The sequence below is a fragment of the Mauremys mutica genome, chromosome 5 (genome assembly GCF_020497125.1).
Source record: "Mauremys mutica isolate MM-2020 ecotype Southern chromosome 5, ASM2049712v1, whole genome shotgun sequence".
In the NCBI taxonomy this organism is placed as follows: domain Eukaryota; kingdom Metazoa; phylum Chordata; order Testudines; family Geoemydidae; genus Mauremys; species Mauremys mutica.
Window position 1 is genome coordinate 106,788,118 of NC_059076.1, and position 20,843 is coordinate 106,808,960.

Here is a 20,843-nt window from a genome sequence, read left to right on the forward strand (position 1 = left end):
TATTTTTAAAAAATCTACGGACAGACGGCATAGCACAGACTCAGCACGCAGCTGCGTGACGAGCGTAATGGAAAGCCAAAGAATATAATGGACGCTCATGGAGGGAGGGGGGAATGAGGACGCAAGGTATCCCACAGTTCCTGCTGTCTCCGAAAAGTATTTGCATTCTTGGATGAGCTCCAAATGCTTCTAGGGTCAAACACAGTGTCTGCGGTGGGTCAGGGCATAGTTCGGCAATTTGCGCACACACCCCACCCACCACCAGAAGTGAAAACAATCCTCTGTTGACTCTTTTACATGTCACCCTATCTTTACTGAATGCTGCAGATAGACGCGATGATGCAGCACTCAACACCAACATCCTTGCTCCCCCCACGCTATGGATGGCTGATGGTACAAAAAGATGGAAATCCGTCCTCATCATCAGCCTATTGGCACATGGGGCAGTGCAAAAGGGCTGGTAACCATGCCGACTAGCATCAGTAAGGTCGATCAAGGGCGCCTGTCCCTAATTTTTGATGGCAGATGGTGCAATATGGCTGGTAACCGTCCTCATCATTGCAACAGGGGGCTGAGCTCCATCAGCCCCCACCCTTCATTGTAAATAAAAGATTCAATTGCCCCTGGACTAGCAGAGGGATGATGGGCTCCTTCATCCACACTCCTTAATGTCCTGCCTGGACTATCATTGCAGCTGGAGGCTTCCTTCCAGTCATTTCTCACAAACAAGTCACTGTGTCTTATTCCTGCATTCTTTATTACTTCATCACACAAGTGGGGGGACAATGGTATGGTAGCCCAGGAAGGCTGGGGTAAGAATGGAATGAACAGGTGGTGTTGTTGCAGGAGCACCCCCTGTGAATAGCATACAGCTCATAATTTATGCAGGATCGGACACAGAGCAGCTGTGCTCTCTGGTTCTATGATACAGTGGTTCTCTAGTACACTTGCCCATAATCTAGGCAGGACTGATTCTATTTTTAGATACCAAAAAGGAGGGATTGACTCAGGGAGTCATTCCCAATTTTTGCTTTTGCGCCCCTGGCTGCTCGGCCAGGGGCACTTATGACAGCACCAAATGGGGCAGTGCAAAAGGACAGGTAACCATGCCCATATTATTACCATCTTATTACCAATTTATGGTATGGTAGATGGTACAATATGGCTGGTAACCATCTCTGCTGTCATGCAAAAGCAAAAGCATGCTGCTGTGCAGCGCTGCTGGCCCGCCTCTGTCAGCGGCATCTAGTACACATACGGTGACATACACAAAGGGCAAAACAGTGTCCATGGTTGCCACGCTATGGCGTATGCCAGGGCAATTCTGGGAAAACGGGCTTGAAATGATTGTCTGCCGTTGCTTTCCCGGAGGAAGGAATGACTGGCGACATTTACCCAGAATCCACCGCGAAAATGATTTCTGCCCCAGCAGGCACAGGGGTCTCAACCCAGAATTCACAGAGACAGCCTAGACTCAGTTAATTGTTCGCAAAAATGTATCTTTGCAAGGAACTCACTCCCTGTTTCCCATCTCACAGCTTCTTCTGTCTCCAGACCTGCCACAGCATCCCCCTCGCAGAGGCTGGCAAAGATTAGGCGGCGACAGAAAAAGACAAGGGACAAGATGTTCGAGGAACATATGGGCTGCTACCTAGCAGAGGCGGACCAGCAGAGCCAGTGGAGGGAGACCGTCTCTCTGTGCCAGCGCTCACACAGCGAACGGGAGGAGAGGTGGCATGAGGAAGACAAGCAGGCGACTGAAACGCTGCTTGGACTAGTGAGGGAGCAAACGGACACGCTCAGGCGCCTTGTGGATGTTCTGCAGGACCGCAGGAGGACAGAGACACCCTGCAGTGTATCTGCAACCGCACTCCCCTGCCACACAGTCCCATACCCCCCTCACCGAAAATAATCAGGAGGAGGGGCGGCCGGGGACATGAATACTGTCACTGCACCACAGCACAGTGCTCAAGTACCTAAAAGCTCTCATACCCTACATTTGCCGAAGTCCTTCACTTCCAGACTCACAGTAGTCCCAATCCCAGTCCCATCCCCTAACTGTCTACTTAATTAATAAAAATGCTTTACTGTTAATTACTGTTTCCGCTATGTTTTTTCAAAGAAGACTGTGTTTGAATGGGGGGCGTGGGGAAGGGGGTGGTTAATTGCATAGGACAGTCACCTTTCCCAGGGTACAGACACGGGGGCAGGATCAGCAGCGGGTCACACACACGATGCAGTCAGTAGGCACCCTGGTCGGTTTTTGGAGGTGGTTTCCAGGATCTGTGTGGGCGGGGGAGATGTGACTTTGCGGCGGGGGAGGGCGGTTACAGATCTTATACAGCGGTCCTTGTCCTGGACCGCAGAGTCACGCAGCTGAGGAATCTGTATCCGTCCTTCTCCACCACAAGGTCACATATCCGCCCGCACACAGAATTCCATAAAGAGGGATGGCAGGCTCCATTGAAAGAAGCATTCCGGCACTGCGGACCGCTCTAGGAGCAGGAGCCTGTCATTCCTTGAGTTTAGAGGCGGTCTTTACATCACCACACACCCTACCCAGCACAGCCTGCGTCCCGGTTTCAACCCTTTCACGAAAAGTCATGAATAAAGAAACCTTTGTTAAGTAATAATGGGACATGTATTTTATTTTTACACGTGTGCTGGAAGTGGGGGTAACGGGGTGAACGGGGTATGTAACCGAAGAGGAGAGTCAACAGTCAGTGGGTAAAGAAACAGGGGCAGGTTCAGCTTCTCTGTAAAGAAACTGAACAGTCACAGGTCACGCTGCTCGCTGCTCGCTGGTATTTGAAGAGTTCCTTGTCGCTGTCCCAGGCGCCTGTATAGGGCTTCATGAGCAAGTGCATTAGCGGGCAGGCTGGGTCCCCGAGGATGACTATAGGCATCTGCACATCCACAACAGTTATTTCGTGGTCCGGGAAGAAACTACCTTCCTGCAGGCGTCTGAGCAGCCCACAGTTCCTGAAAACACACGCATCATGAACCTTGCCCGGCCACCCGACGTTGATGTTTGTAAAACGTCCCCTATGGTCCCCCAGTGCTTGCAGCACCATTGAAAAGTAGCCCAATTTCTCATCAGCTGACTGTGGAAGAGGTGGACGATAAAGTGCGAGGAGGAGAAAACGGTGATGATCGCAGCGGGCTCCGTGCTTGCAGTGCTGTGGCGTCCGCGCTGTCACTGACCAGAAAAGTGCACGAACAGATTGCCCGCAGGCGCTTTCAAGGAGGGAGGGAGGGAGGTTGTGATTGACGGTTCAATGACGACACTTACCCAAAACCACCCTCGACACATTTCTCCCCCCAGCAGGCATTGGGGGCTCTACCCAGCATTCCAATGGGCAGCGGGGACTGCGGGAACTGTGGGATAGCTTCCCACAGTGCACCGCTTCCAAAGTCGACGCTGGCCCCGTGAATGTGGACTCAGAAATTCGAATTAGTGTATTTAGTATGGATACACAAATTCGACTTCATAAGGTCGAATCCACAAATTCGAACTAAGTTGATTCGAAATAGTCTTGTAGTGTAGACAAGGCCTAAGTAAAAAAAACAACAACATGTAATTTGAGGCCAATTCCCGATTTAAATGGTCATTCTTACTTATACCCAAATGAATTTCAAAAAGATTTGTAGTAGGCTTTGAACTTTAGTGAATAATCTTCTTCATGGGGACAGGATTATTGCTGTTCACATCTTATACTTGTGGCTGGCAGGGAGATTTTTGTTGCTGCACTGAGCACCTAGGCCTGTCACTGATGAAGCAGTCAGGGAAATTATAACATTGGCCAAGCACCAGAAGAGGATGACCATTTACATTATTACATGTAAATATTGTCTAGCTATACTGAAAGAAGGACAGGAGACATTTGATATGGGTTTAATCAGGCACAACTTTATTATTAGATGTCTGGGACTACCCAGCAGATAAAACTGTACAGTGCAGAGAACCTCATGTTTATTCTGTAATTAACCAGGGGGCTTTTACCAGCTCCCCCTCTTTTTCCATTCAGGTCCTTCCAGCAAATCTATTGCTGGAAACTTACCATCAACCTCCCTGCCCCCACCCATAGGAGGGTTAAGATGGGCTATAAGAATGGAGGGTTGGCTCCCTGCCGTACCAATCATAGGAATCTCCTACAGCCCCCCATCCACATTTTTTCCTTTCACAAACACCTCTTTTTAAGTCCTTTTCCAAGCCATTTATCTGGTCACTATACATGTTTCCTGTGGAGTACCTGCACTGGACATCCGCCCTACACTTAAATAATAAGTTGTGACATATATACTACTGCTCTTCATGCCATGCATGAACAAAGGCCTTCCTGAACCCGCTGTGTGGAAGACAAAGAAACCCCAACTGCACCCAAGACAATATGGTGAAAAATCCCCTCCTCCCCCTCCAAAAAAGAGCAGCTAGCATAATGCCCACAGCAGGTCTTGACCAAATCTGGTATTTTACCACCTAAAGGGGAAGGAGGATGGGTCCTGCTTTAACCTGTCCGTGTAAAAGGGAGGCTTGAAGCACAGAGCTGTGCCTTTTAAACCCTGCAATCCCAGGAGAGGAGTCAGTGAGCATGTTGAACCTCTTGCAGCAGTTTTCATCTCTTCCCGGCCCCCCCCCACACCCCCTTCACCTGCCATAAAGCACTGTTTCCTTCATTCAGCCAGCCAGGGAAGAGAAGTAAGAAAACAAAACTGGCCAGAATTATGCAGCTGGTAGAGGGAAGAATAAAGAGCAGCTACAATGTATAGTTTAAGTAAATGGATTCATTGCCATTTGGGAACCTACTCAGGTTCTAATAGACTAAAGACAGCAAAGATTCTTATGGAATAATCATTTCCAGTAAAATGTTTATAATGGACATTTGCAACTAATTACCAGTACTTCAGCAGTCATGGTATTTCCTGCCCTAAGAAAGTAAAGGATAGTGTATGAATGTAGTATAATTATTAATTGGGCTACAGATTAAAATGTAGAGATTTTAGTGTTGTCTATTATATATTTTTTCATGACTGGGAAAACTAAAATGACTGAACAAATTTTGCTAAAACTTTCCCAGTAAACTTCATTCCAGATGAGGATGAAGAAATGTGAACTAAAAAGTCACAGGAAATTCTGAGCAACTAAAAAAGAGTGGTGTGAATAGAAAACACAATTAACCATACTACACTGAGAAATAACAGCAACAAAGATATGAATATGGAATGTAGCAGGTTCCAACCATGCTCCTGCCACTGTCTAGCTTACTGTCTTTAAACACTGCTGATGGAGTGTGTTGGAGAGAGCCTCCCTTTAATGTTAATCCGGAAGAAATCTGTCTGTTTTAGCCACAATTATTCCTAGGTCTCAGGGCAGCATCGACAGGTAATCAGATATTAAGGTGATAAGCCTAAAATAAATACCTATGTAGGAAAGAAGGCAGTGTTCCTTCTAATTTTTCCTATACATGTGTGGAATTAACTTTATGTGCACCAATATGGAGGTGATATGTGACACATCACCTCCATATTGGTGCACATAACAAAATTAATGTGGTGGCAGGAGGGGAGACGAGGAGTTCTGAGTGTGGGAGGAAGCTCAGGGTTGGGATGGGGGGGCAGGGGGTAATGTCTCTGGCTGGGGGTGTGGCCTCTAGAGTGGGGCTGGGGATGAGGGACTCAGGGCTGGGGCAGAGGGTTGGAGCATGAGGGGGTGAGGGCTCCCACTGGGGGATGTGGCTGGGGATGAGGGGTTTGGGGTGTGATGGGGAGAGAGGACTCCCCTCAGGTCTCTCTCGCTGCAGCAGCAGCTCCTGGGCTGCGGGTGTGTGCCTCCCCCTGCCTCAGCAGCTCCGGGGCTGGAATGGGTTCGTGCCATGTGAAAGGTGCCTCTTCTATGGCTGCAGAGGTCGGTGCTGAGTTGGGCCCGGGGGAGGGGAACGTCTCTCCTGGCCATGGCAGGTCCAGGCCAGGCTGGGTTGAGGCTGAAGGAGGGATGCAGCAGTGCTGGGCTGGATTGGGGCCCGAGGAGGGGTGCCTCTCCCCTGGCTGTGGCAGGTCCAGGCCAGGGCTTGGGGAGAGGAATTTCTCCCCGCCATAACCCTGAGCACCTGTGTGGTGCTTAATAGGCTGCTGCGCGGCTGCACAGCTTAGAAGGAACTTAGAAAGAAGGTACTTCACCTTTTGAAATAGGTACATCTACTGGCTGGTACAAGAAGGGACAGGAATAGGTGACCACATCCCAGTTTCATCACCTCCCTTGGAAGCTAGCACTGTTAGTAGAAATAGCTTGGAGAGCTTGGAGTGTTCCTCCATTCCACATGCTTTTTAGAGACTGCACCTAAGGCAAGGTTGTAAGTGGGGAAGATGGTTCCTTGTGCCCTATTCCTACTTGTGCCCTAATGGAGGGCCGTCCATGAACTCCCCCTAGATTATTATTGTCAGGATAACTGCTATAATTAAGACAGTTGTCACAACTTTCTAATGCAAATTCCATTTAGTCTGGACTATAAGGATGTTGGTTTCATCTCACAGGTATATGACTTTTTTTTTAAGTCACAGGAAAATCTATTCAATCATTTTTTATTCCTGTATATAAATAAATAAGGATATTTATAATATCCGGTCTAATTCTTTGTTGTGAAAACCAGATAATTCACTGCTCTACAGCCAAAATGTTTCTGAAATAAATGTAGTCAAACTTTACTAATTCTGGGTCACTGAGAACAAAAATGATGCTTAAAATTGTTGATTGGCTCTAGTTTTCAAGATATACTATTGGGTCAGTATATACGACCCTTGACTTGGGAATAGCAGAGGATTAGTGAGTTATAAAGGGAAGGGATCTCAATTTAAACCAGAAATGACTAAAATACATCTTTGACTGGATCTATGAATAAATCTATGACTGGGTTTGGACAGTACTTGCTTTTTAGGCAAAACAATGAATGATGCAATCTGAAGCTGATATTGCATCATACATGATATAAATTGCATCATGTTATTCCTAGAAGTCATGGATGATTCAATCATAACGAAACTTACATCACTCTGCTGAACAAATTGCCCTATATCAGCTCTAGAAATCATACAGTGTCGTGCTCTCTTATTTGTCAGTGTTTGATTTTGCAAAGGGACACATTTCTGTTTAGCCAAAGTGAGCAGAGATGCCTCGTACTTGTGTGAACAGTGCAGATAACTTCTGCTATGTTTGTGGTGAAGTGACTTTTGCATCACAAAAGCGCAGTATAACCACTATGGTTAAGAAAGCCTATCACCTTTATTTTGGCTGCAAAATTGGAGATCAGGACAGAGGTGGGCCCCACACATATGTTGCAACACTTGTGCAACAAATCTTCACCAGTGGTTGAACAGGAAAAGGAAATCTATGCCTTTTGCAGTGCCAATGATTTGGAGAGAGCCAACAGATCATACCAGCAATTGTTACTTCTGCATGGTGCCTCCAGTTGGGAAAGGTGTGTCAAAGAAGAAAAAGTGGACCATCAGCTATACGCCCAGTACCCAATGGAGAAGGACTGCCGGTTCCTGATGCACCAGAATCATTCTCACTTGAGTCAGATGAGGAAGAGGATGAAACTTCTGGTCCTGAACCATCAATGTCACAGGACCCACATTTTCTCCCATCCTCCTCCTCTGAACCACACCTCATAACACAAGGTGAACTGAATGACCTTGTCAGGGATTTGGAACTACCCAAGAGTAAGGCAGAGCTGTTGGGCTCCAGACTACAGCAGTGGAATCTCCTGGCAGGTGATGTTAGGGTTTCCATGTTCTGTGACCGTCAAAAGGATCTTGTCCCATTCTTCTTCATGGAAGGTGATCTTGGAGCCTGCAACAACATCGATGGTGTGATGGCAGCCCTCAACATCATTCACGATCCAGATGAGTGGAGACTGTTCATTGATTCATCGAAGATGAGTCTTAAAGCTGTTTTCCTGCATAATGGCAATGTTTTGCCATCAATTCCAGTTGGTCATGCAGTCCATATGAAGGAAACCTATGACAACATGAAACAACTTTTGAGGTGCATAAACTATGACCAACATCAGTGGCAGCTTTGTGGCGATTTGAAGGTTGTTGCTCTCTTGCTTGGTCTGCAGACTGGATACACAAAGTACTGCTGTTTTCTCTGCGAATGGGATAGTCGTGCAAGAGATTCCCACTACATCAAGAAAGAGTGGCCACTCCGACAGTCATTGGAGCCTGGGAGGAAAAGTGTTCAGCATCCACCACTTGTTGAATCAAGGAAGATTTTGTTACCACCCTTACACATCAAGCTGGGTCTGATGAAGAACTTTGTTAAGGCCATTGACAAAACACAGGCAGCTTTCAAGTACCTCCGTGGAAAATTTCCAAGGTTAAGTGAAGCTAAGATAAAGGAAGGTGTCTTTGTTGGTCCTCAGATTCGTGAACTTCTTCGAGATGATGCATTGACCATGCACTGCGTGGCAAGGAAAAGACGGCATGGAAAGCCTTCCAGTTAGTGGCAATAAATTTTCTCGGAAACAACAAGGCAGACAACTACAGATTGTTGGTGGAAAACCTCTTCAAGGCATACAAAAGCCTTGGTTGCAACATGTCACTAAAGATACATTTTTTGCACTCTCATCTAGATTTTTTTCCACCGAACTGCGGAGCAGTGAGTGACGAGCACGGCGAGCGATTTCACCAGGACATTGCAACAATGGAGAAACGCTATCAGGGCAAATGGAGCCCATCAATGCTTGCAGACTATTGCTGGACAGTGACAAGAGATGCTCCATTTAATGAATACAAGAGACAAGCCAAGAAGCGCCAAGTAGACACTGAATAGGACTAAACTATGTACATAATAGTTTTTTGCCTTTTGTTTCATAATAAATTTTAGTTATATAACCCTTTTGCTGATTTTTAAAGTGTTACATAAACAGGACAGGTGAAATATTATCATGTAAAGCAACCATGAACACATGAAAAGACCTAGGTTTACAATTTATGATTAAAACTCTACTATCTACACAATATACATAGACATCAAATGTAAAAACTTAAATAACTTAGAAACAGTAGCCAATCAGTTGTTTTAATTGTCATATTTGAATTCAGCACATCAAAATACATAATAAATAGCACATTTTATCTCTGAAGCAGACGACTTCTCAAAAATTGTAGACCAGTGTAATGAGTCTCAAATACAGGTCTTTCATGATTCCCCTCTGCTCGCACCATATTTTAACCAGCCCTGGGACATAAGGGAAAGAAGTATTTATTTCTAATCAGAAATATTGCTCATGAAGAGTTCAATATCATCTTAACAAGGTTTGTTCAAACTTGGCATGCTTTGTAGACTGCACTGAGTTCTAAGGAATATGTTATGTTTGAAGGAAACTGGTTCTGTAGTTCTGAAGTAATAAACATTATACTTTTTTCATGTATTCATGATAGGTTTCCTCCCATCTCTGTTAGTACTTTATGGTCGGGGGGGGGAACGTAAGCAATAGACTTTTCTGTTAGATTCTTTTGATAAAACTAAAATCTTTAAACAGTGGCGGCACTCTTAAGCACTGGGATCAACTTAAATCTATGGATTGTGTTTAATATTGTGTGGGTGTAATGTACTTTCATAGATTGAAACTAAGAGAACATAAGTTATTCAGAAAGTTAGTGATGATTTTGACAAGAGTAGCTTTATAATCATATACAATCTTTTCCTTAGTGATCTGTTCGCCTCATGTGTGGGTATCAAATTACCATTGGCGAAAATAGGAGCTATGTTCATGCATCAAATGTTAGGGTTTTTTTTGTTACAAACAAGCATCTAAATAAACTACTGTCATTTCAATTGAATGATAATACAATAGTTACCAGATTCAGAAACTATGTGTACACACCTACACATAAAAACCCAAGAAGAGAGCCTAGTTCATGAACTCCTACACATCATACATATATTCTACCCGTTACCAGAAAGGAAAGAGATGATCTGACATATTCCTCTTAGTTTGAATTGTATTTAAAATCCATCATCATTTGACTTTACTCCTACAGGGAGACTGTCAAATCAAAATGTATTATTAACCTACAAGGAAAAAGAATAGAGACAGACATTCAGATTCTGTTCTGAGTTAAATCAGTGTACATCCATTGACATCAGTAGAGTTATTCCTATTTACTTCATGTAATGGAGATCACAATCTGCCCATTGTTTTGTTGTTAAATCATTCTTTAAAAAGCAAGATAAGAGCAAATTTATATAATGAAAGATTAATAATAGAGGATTTGAAGGTTAAAGTTAACAATACCATGTTGTGTTACAATGTACAAAAGAGGTAATCTACATTAATTAATAATTCAATCAATAAATTAACATTGCATTTTTTAACATGGGGTGTCTATGTGAAATGTCTAGGGGGGTGTGACCCTAAGAGCATCCCTATGCCAGAAGGCAAGGGGGTCTCTGGGATCTACCAGTAAATTACAGCTGGCCTGACTAGCTCATTGTTATAATCTGAACCTAAAAGGTGACAGGTAATATGTAATTGGCCAACCAATAAATCACTGGTCACTAATATGCTTGCACGATATATGTAGGTCAACTCACAAAGGGTTATAAAACTGTGCTGAAACTGATTAAAATGTATTTATCAACTTCCCCTGACATGCCAAGTTTAAAGTTTATTTTTTCTAGGCAAACGAATATGATTATGTCTGCCTGAATATGTTTCCTATGTAAATTGAGCAAGTTATGACCAAAGACAAAGAAAAGCACATACTTGGCAAAAAAGGAGAGCAAGTGTGGGGGGATGGAGATGGCAACCCCAGAAAGCTTCCCTGCCTCTTGAAGCAAGGTAAATGGACTTTGAGAGAAATATTTTTCAAAGGTTTACTTGACTATAAAGAGAGGGGCAGAGAATCCCTAAGTTATTCTTCACCTGATGAAGCAAGGAAAACCTTGTGCCTTGGACTCTGTGAGAATCCTGACTAAGTGCTAGACAGGAAAGGGAAGATCGGTGAGAAAACTAAAGACTGTAGCTTGTTAAATCCGGTCTTAGCTATTTGACAGTATATGTTTACTTTTGTTTATTTGTAGCCATTTCTATCTTTATCCCTTATCGCTGAACTCACTTAAAACCTACCTTGTTCTGATTGTATAAACTTGTATTACCTTTTATCTAAACCAACCCAGTGCTTTGGTTGAATTGAATTGATTGCTGACTCCAGTCAAGATAAGAAATTGCTGTTTCTGTCTCCTTAAAAGAGCAGCAAACTTAATAAGTTCTGTGGATGTTCCAGGAGAGGGCTGGACCCTGCAGGGAGACAGTTTGGGGTGCATTTGAGAGTGGTGGGATGGGGTTGGAGTCACTCTGAAAACAATAATTGGATGGAGGAAGCCAGGGTATGACTTGCATGTTTGTAGGCCGGCTGTTGGTGTCAGGGCTGTAAGCCACAGCAGCATGGCATTTAAGGCACCCAGAGTTGCAGGGTAGGCAGTAACACAGCCCCTTACTGGTGTGGTTTGAACTCCAACATGTCACAGTGGGATAATGTGTTCTGAAAAGTGTCCTGAAGCAGAAAAAGACAATGCCGAATTGCATGGTTAAATCATTACAACAGCTGTACAACAAATCAAAACAATTAAATCTCTTACTCTAGTGTAACATTGCTGCTGTCTGATATTTAACATTTTCAGCTCATTAATTTGTTAGACAAATTCCAAATTATTGCTTCTGAAGAAACATTTCCTGCCCTACAGGCCTAATAAATGATTCACCTTTAATGCTTTATAAAACTATATATAAAACTATATATAACACTGGTATTATATGATGCTGTTACTTTCTTTGAGTAAAATAGCCAAAACACTTACATCAGACTGATCTAAAACAAGAGATCTACAGACAGGATTGTGCCATAAAATTCAGACCTCAATCCAAACCCGTTTTTATATTTGTTCAGATCTAGTATGTTTAGGGTATGTCTACACAGCAGCTAAACACTGTGTCTGGCCTGGGTAAGCTTACTTAGGCTCGTGGGCCTCCATTTGTGGGGCTGTAAAATTTCTGTATAGACGTTTGGGCTGGAGCTGGAGCCCAAGCTGTGGAAAACTGGGGGTGAGAGTTTCCCAGAGCTCAGGCTCCAGCCTGAGCCCAAAAGTCTACACTGAATTTTTTTGTCCTGAGCACTGTGAGCCAAAGTCAGCTGACCTGGGCCAGCTGCGGCCATGCCATGGGTCTTTAATTCCAGTATAACCTTCAGTTATAAAAACTGAAACCACCTATAAAATTTGGATCTAGATCCTAATTTCTCCAAAGTTCCGGCAGCTAGAGATTTGATTTGGCCTCATATGTGAAAAATATCTGAGGCAAGCACCCCTACCACTACATGCTAAAGTAAATCTCACATACAGTGATGGGATGAACTAGGCACCCTACTGGAGGCCTTAGGATCCTGCCACACCCATCCCAGATAGGAGCAGAAAACTCCTCTAAGCAGCCCCAAAGTGGCTGCAGGGGAAACAGCCAATCAGGGGCCAGGAAGGCCATATAAAAAGAAGCTGCAGAGACAGAGGCAGTCAGTTGTTGCCTGGAGCTGGAGGAGAGAGAACTGTGTTCCTGATGGGCTGAAAGAGCAGCAGGACCATGGACAGCTCAGGGCAGGCAGGGAGGAGCAGAGCTAAGAAGGAATTCCTGTCTGGGTGTGGGGACTGAGCAAGGACTCAGCCCAGGCAGGGCTGCAGGAAGATACAGTCTCCAGGGAGGAAGCTCTGGGGATTTCAGCCTAATACCAGGGCTGTAGACCCAGGAAGGGGTTTGTTCTGTTCCACATACAGACAGTGTGTGTGACTTGGCTGAAGGACTGAGTCACTGAAGACTCCCTGAAGAAACCATAAATCAAGGGGATGCCCATGAGAGGTGGGCAGACCCTGTGACAGACACATTCTAAAGCTCCACTAGCAGCAACCTCAATGTTAGCTGAGGGAGATGGTACTGAGGTGTATGGCCAGGGAGGAGAGTTCTATGATAAAAAGGGTACTGAGCTGGGCACTTATATAAAGGGGAAAAGATTCTTGATTGGCTGAATAGGAGGCGCGGGGGAAGAAAGAGTTTGTATAATGTTCACCAGTTTCAGTATGATTTTTATAAGAATCTCGTATAAGTTGGTTTTCTTCATGATACTGTGCAAATTTGAAACTCCAGGGAAAACTTGTGAGTGGTGAACTTGGCCAAACCAAATTTGCTGCCTTTTTTTTTTTCTCTTCTTCATCTCCAAAGTGAAACAAATTAAAACTACTGTGTTTCAGGTAGCAAGCAGCTCTACCAGTCAGTGGATTTTGCTGCATGGAGCTGCATGTATCCTTTGGCCTTCATTTTGTTGCACAAATATTGCTATTGTTGAAGCATTTTTACTGGTTTAAAATGTCAACCTGACTATTTTAAAATGATGCACACACCTTATCAAATATTTAAAAAATGTTGAATACTCTTTAGAAAACCTTAACATTTATGGAAGAACTGTAGCACTCACTGAACTAAAATATGTCATACAAATTATTATTAGCACAGAACTTCTATTCTGACCAGAATTAATTATTTCAGTGTTTCACATGCTATTAAGAACTGAAGTTGGCATCTTGCTTTTTGAAATTTGGGACACAAGTCTAGGTACTTGTCAGGTATGTGACGTGAAAAGCACATAGAAGAATGGATTATTATATAAATTCTTGTCAACTCCACACTTTTGAGAAAGTTTGAAAAAGAGTATTTAAGCTAAATCTAACTCCAGGCAGCTTTCGTTTATGTGTCAAATCCATGGATGACTCATATGCTCAGTGACATATAACCCAAATAGCAAGACAAGCAGATCACTACAATTTAGTAACCTCATCTTTAAAACCGCATTGAGGGAAGGTTTACTGAATTTCATACTTACCAGTTCTGTATTCAATCTGTCTTCTCTGACAAAGCATAAGTGCCAATGTTTTTCAAGAAAAAAATTCAGCAGAGGCTTTTTTTTTCCATTTTAATAATGCTTAGTTGTAATATACTCTAACATTTAATTTGTAAAGCACATTTCAAACAAACCCTGCACACTCCTTAAAAAGTAGATATTTATCATTAACACAAATTTACAGATGAGGAAATTGAAGGGGAAAAGTTAAAGGTAAAATTTTCAAAAGCACCAAAATTATTTAGGTGCTGAAGTGCCTTATTCACTTTTGAAAGTGGGACTTAGGCTCCTAGACCAGTTAAGTGTTTTTCAAAATAGTTCCTGAAGAATGTCTACAGTGCAATGAAGAGTGAGCCTCCCAGCCCAGGCAGATAGACAAGTGCTAGTTCTGCTCCAGCTAGCACACCATAAATAGCAGTGTAGCTATTGCAGCACATGTTGCAACACAGGCAAATCACCTGACTACAGAGCTAGGGGGCTAGTAAGGCTTAGACTCAGGCAGCTGGCCTGTGTCCACGGAGCAATGGCCATGTTGCTATGTTTAGCAGGCTTGCTCAAGCAGAGCTAGCACATGTCTGTCTACTGAGCTGGGCACTTATATAAAGGGGAAAAGATTCATATGTTCACTCTCAGCTGCAGTACAGATACACCTGCATGACTTGCTCAAAGCTGTGGAAGGAGTGCAGTATGAGAGGAACATTTAGATCTCATGAGGATTTCTGGGCACCCTCTCACTTCTGTTCTCAGACCACTAAACTGTGCCACTTTCTTATTTCATTTTTCCTCAATCTTCAGTAAAGTGAAAGTTAATAGCAACTATCCAAAATCTGATGTTAATTTGTAATGTAAAACATCTTGAGGGAAGGTGTTGCAGACAGATCTTAGCAATTAACTTATTACTATAAAAAGAGTCCTACAATTAACAGAACAGTATAAAGTCACTCCTACCACAGGTACTGCATGAAATTGGGATGCCATGAGGGAATGACATTCTTTAATAAACCTAGGCCTAAAAAAGGAGTAGAAAATACATGCGTTTGGGTTAGGAGAAGTAAAAAGAAATGAGGAATAGGGAGTGAATGTGTTTGACAACAGGCCAGATTTTCTCCACTCAGCTGGTACAAATGCAGCTGGAATCTATCCCTAACTACCAGCTGAGAATTCCCTTAATGTGGGGAAGCCCTTCATTGATGTCAACCTAACAAAGCCAACTCCTAAATCAACTATTCCAGCCTATCCTAGTGCAGGGGTCATTCCAAGAGTGGGAGGGGATATCCAGACATCTGATCCATCCTAGAGAGAAGCCAACCTTGAAGTATGGATCCAGATCTGAACTTGCCCAAAGATTTTGTTGTGAACCTATCTCTAATGCAGATACAAAGCATTTTCGTGTCACAGAAAGTTAGGATGTGATACTATTTGAATGAACATTTTAAAAGATATTACATGGATCGGAAGTGAGCGACAGGGAATGGAACACTTGAGGATTACCTGTTCTGTTTATTCCCTCTGGGTACCTGGCATTAGCCACTGTCAGGAGACAGGATATTGGGCTAGATGGACTTTTGGTCTGACCCAGTATAGACATTCTTATGTTTTTACTTCTCTTCCTCTCACTGAAATACATTGGTTTCCTCCAACATATCTGTTTGCTCTAACACATGCCACAAAAAATCAGCTTCTCCAAATTTTCTGCCTAATCACAAATCTAATTGTCTCCAGCTTCTGTCCCCAGCCCAGAACTATTAGCTCCTGTTTTTCCCCCACTGCAGGCACGAATCTATTCGCTATTAGATCTCTCTCTCTCTCTCTCTTCCCACCAGTCTCTTTGTTCAAGCACCTCCCTATGTTTGTCTCCTCATCTGATCTTTAACCCACCTCCAGTAAGATTATTGCTGACCCCCCCGCCCTTATGGGGCTACAGAGGAGGGAGGCCGCAGAGCTATTTTGCCTCATGAGTGTAAAACAGCAGGAGTCTGGGATGGTAATGGAGTAGAGCAAGAGGTCCTTGAAATGAACTGAACTCTAGCAATAGCCAAAAACTGAAATGAAAATGTTAAACATTTCAGTCAATGCTGCTGAGCTCCAGCCAGTAGAGGATACTATCTCACTCTGGGGTGTGAGTGGCCTGAGGTAGTTGCTAAGGCACTTAGACAGAATATATGTGTGCTAGGAACAGGGCCAGCTTAGTGATTCAAACAAGGGAGCTGCCCACTGAACTCATGCCAGGTCTGCTTCACACAATAATGTGAAGACTAGTTTCCCACTTCCTAAGTGGGAACTTATTAATAGCAAATTTAATTTCAGAAGGTGAATTTTCATTATGCTTACCAAACCATCAAGCAAAATTAGGAATGTGACATGACAGAAGGAAAAAAAAATCATATCAGCTGCAGCCTTTGGATTGGCCAAGATGCCATACATATTGAGTCAGGGGATGCCACATGCTGAAGATCATTCCAATGAATTCTGGGAGTTTTTTTTTCAACTCCTGCCATTTGAGCATCAGGGGTCGCCGCAACTGGAGATGGGACACTACATAGGGTGGGCCAAAGCTCTGAGGTGGCACCAAGTATTCTCTCTCTCAGGTGCTTGGCTGGCTGGTTCTTGTGCAGATGCTCAGGCTCTAACTGATTGCCATACAGGGCATCAGGAAGGAATTTTCCCCAAGGTCAGATTGGCAGTGACTTTGGGTTTTTTTGCATTTTTTCTGCTGTGTGTAGGTGCTCGTCACTTGCCACGGTTATCTGGAATATCTCATGTAATCATTTCTCTGCCAATGCAGAGGTCTTGAGCACTGATGCTCCTTGGACCCTCCTGTTCTCTGCCTGTGACACATATTAATCTCCTATGGGTCTCATTTAGTCTCATTTCTGTTTTGGGGTTTAGTGTGTGAGTGTTAGGGTCAATATTAGCCCATAGTGTATAGATTTTGGAGACAAGGGATCTATGGCTAAACCTGGCAATATCTGGAATTGTGAAATTCCAGACACTTGAAAGGATTAAATTTGAGGTAAGAGTGGAGGAGGAAAGTGAGCAATAAAAAGTAAAGACCAAGACCAAGAAAGTTAAACACGCCACACTCCGCACAAATCATTAGATTTCAAACTGTTCCCCAGACCTTCTTTCTCACCTCCCTTGCAGCATCACTGAGAGTATGCCTACTCTGCAGTTAAAAACCTAGGGCTGACCTATGCCAACTGTCTTGGGTTCACGGGGCTCAGGCTAAGGGACCGTTTAATTGTGGTGTAGACGTTCGGGGTTGGGCTGCAGCCCTGGTTCTAGGAGTCTGAGAAGTGGGAGGGTCCCAGAGGTCTGGCTGCAGCCTGAGCCTAAATGTTTACACTTCAGTTCAACATCCCCTTAGCCTGAGTTCCACCAGCCCATGTCAGCTGCCATAGGCCCGCCATGGGTGTCTAATTGGAGTGTAGACATACCCAGAGAGAGACGGTTTCAGACAATTTTTAATATAAAAAGCACAGTCATTGGAGTGGAGGAGAAGTTAGAGAGAGAGATTTGTATTGCAATATGCCATCTTTATGTTCTGTAAAGGAAATTATTCAGTTTCTTTCTTGTTTCACAGTATAGCCCTATTAGATGCTAAAAATGGCAAGAGTTCCCTTAAAAAAGTCATTATATGGTATCAGTCTTGGAAGAGAGACTGCAAAAAGAATAGAGTGTATTTCAATTTAAATGAGATTCTGTATTGTAATACTTCCTTATATAAAAAAAGCCATAGACAGATTCAATTTTAATGAGCCCTTATACTACATCAGGAGAGGGAAAGAGACCTATATTTTGAAATGAGCCATTAAATAGTGCATCTAGCCAATGAGAGGTAGCAAAGGAAAGTCAGATTCATTGTCTCAAAATGAGCCAAATAAAAGGTGAAAGTATAAGGAACAAGAGAGGCGTTCAGCTTGCTAACTTTTTTATTTTTTCCCCCAATGTATGTTGTAGGTTTGTGGCACTGCTCAAGCTGCTATACAATAGTTATGATGATAAAGGTGTTTCCATTCCCATTATTATTATTCTCTGCAATAGTGCCTAGAGGCCCTAATCATGCACCTGATCCTGTTAATACCGAGTGCTATAGGGAAAAAAAAAAACAATTCCTCTCCCAACCAGCTTAGAGAGAGACAGCAGATGGGGGAGACAAGATAAATGCAAGGAGCCAGGGAGGACAAGGTAGAAGTGAAATGGTAGTGTCTGGTGTGGAAGAGGGAAATTCTGTGTTCATGAAGGATTTTTAAATCTCAAAATCCATTTTCATTCTTATTTGGAGGGTAGGGGACAAAATTTCAAATCTCATTTAAAAGAAAATTCCAGGAAAAAAAGAGTTTTGAATCAATAAAAATTTGTCTGGGTTTGACATTTATAATCTAATATACACATTTAACAAACTTGAAAAAAATTCATTTTAAAACTTTTTGTTCTGAAAGCATCAAAATGGGATGTTTCAATATTGTTGGAACTTTTTTTCTGTTTTTTCTTCAAAACAAAATTTTGTCATAATTGGCACAACTTCTCAAAGCACTTTGATTTCAATGGAACTGCACTGTCTGACAGAAAATGGTTCCAGCAAAGTTTCTTCGATCAGTTCTAGACTGGTATAATGAGCAGAAGTTTCAATATGCCAGCTGCCTAGCCATTAGCACATGTTTCGTAGCTGGATTTTTCTAAATGGGGCTCTGCATAAATAGCTTGACACACCACCTTTCCTATGGGAGCATGAGTGCCACCTTCTTTGGAAAACTTGACCTACTATAGATGAGTCACAGTCAAATTGGTCATTATTTTAGTTTACTTGTGGAAGTATGCTAAACTGAAGGCAGTCTACCCAAAAGATAAAAATATAAGACACCTGCATGGATGATATCGATCACCAACATTTAGGGTCAGACTTGCCGTCAGAGGTTAAAGTACAATGGAGCACAGCCCTGACTTATTATTGTTTTAACATTTATAAATGCAGAAGCACCTTCAGCCATGTCAAGATTCCATTTTGCTAGGTACAAACATATAGTAAATGACAGTCCCTGACCCTGATCCAAGGACCTTCCAATCTAACTGATCAGACATAAGAGGTAGATGGAACAAATGAGAGTTAGGTTGGTGGGAAGTGAGGAGAAGGAAGGAAAGAACAAAACAACTTGGCCTCTCCCCTCCAGCTCAAGTAGATTCATGTTGTCAGAGCTTCACCAGAACACCTGCTGGGAGGGCTGCTTTAAAAAGGAGTTTCCCAATGTAAAGCAATCTGCACAGAAATTAATTTCCCTGGGGATGATTGGGGAAACAAAGAGCTGCTGCCCGGTTCATACACTCCTGCCTGTGGTGTATGCACTCCTAAGACTTGTGCAAATTCTCCGCACCTAACAATCCTCCTGGGAAACATAGGAAAGGAGTGGGAGAGCAGGGAAACAGTGCTACAGAGTCAACTGAACCCACTCTTCTGCATGTGAGGGGTGAGATCTGGGATTAGAAATGTCTCTTCATGCACAGATCCAGAAGGTGTGATTTTAGCCACTAACTATAAATTGAAACACTCAGATTTGTTGGCGTTATCACCAGAAGAAATCTACTAATTACGATATTGTGTTGCTGCAGGGATCAGCCTACTAGTTACAGACCAGTTCTTTAAAATGCCTTATAGGGGAAAAATCATGTCAGGCAGGAGAAAGGAGTACAAACTGCTATTTGTATTCCAATAGTGTCTCAGTGTCACAGAACAAGATTGGGACCCCATTGTGCCAAGCACTGTAAAAACATATAACAAACAAAGCCTGCCCCAAAGGACTTGTAACTTTAAATAGAAGACTACAGGTAGGGCTAATGATATAACACATTACCAGAGTGATTGGGATGGTGGGTGGCAAATGTCATGTTAGTTGTCTGGGGGGGAGGGGTCTTCCAAAACATGTTTTTTTTTCCTTTCTATTTTAAGTACAGATAGTGGGAGATGGTGGGAAATTGGGGTGGGGGGAGGGGAAGGAGATGGGTTAATAGGAGCATGGTGTGGTGTATTAAATTGTAAAAATTGCCAGCTGAGACTTTAAACTGAGGCCCTGCTTGTAGGCTAGGGAGATCTGTAGAGAACTGTGCAATCTGGGCCTTGCCAAGTGAGTTTACAGATAGATCGCTAGAGTAAGATGGGTGAGGTGTGCTCCTCTGTTTTTGGGAGCAGTCTATTTTTGTCTCTCTCTGATTTTGAGTTCTTGTGTATTCTGAATTCTAGAAATAGTTATGTTATATTGTAACCTTCCAGCAGGAATACTGTATATGTTTGTCCAATTTCTCTGCATGCTAATACAAGCAAAATACATGGAAGTAAGAGAAAGAGGCAGGGCCGGTGCAACCATTTAGGTGACCTAGGCGGTCGCCTAGGACGCTAGGATTTGGGGGGCACCATTTTCTTTGGCAGTGACCGCGGTGGCCAGATCTTCGGCTGCCCCGGTTGCCACCGGCATTTAGGCGGAGGGAGCTGGGGCAGGGGAGCGCGGGGAGGGCCGCCTGCAGCAAGTAAGAGGGGGTACGCAGGGGAACTCCCTCCCCAGCTCACCCCTGCCCCGCCTCCTCCCCGAGCATGCCATGGCCGCTTCACTTCTCCCGCCTCCCAGCCTTGCGGCGCCTATTCTGATTGGCGCCACAAGCCTGGGAGGCGGGAGAAGTGAAGCAGCCAGGGCATGCTCGGGGAGCAGGCGGGGCAGGGGTGAGCTGCTTCACTTCTCCCGCCTCCCAGGCTTGCAGCGCCAATCAGCTTAGGCACCACAAGCCTGGGAGGCAGGAGAAGTGAAGCAGTAACGGTGTGCTCAGGGTGGAGGCGGAGCAGGGGTGAGCTGGGGCAGGGGGGGTGCCTCAGGGTGGAGGGTGGAGAGCTGCTGTGGAGGGGGCGCCTCAGG

General features: G+C 43.8%; 1 long non-coding RNA gene across 1 annotated transcript in view; it reads right to left on the bottom strand.

The window, feature by feature from the left end:
- Window positions 1–11,281: 11,281 nt before the first annotated feature.
- Window positions 11,282–20,843, bottom strand: part of LOC123370640 — a 59,074-nt gene continuing 49,512 nt past the window's right edge. Inside the window, exon 3 of the long non-coding RNA XR_006579489.1 lies at window positions 11,282–11,559. This is a non-coding gene — a long non-coding RNA (uncharacterized LOC123370640). The remainder of the gene's footprint in view (window positions 11,560–20,843) is intronic.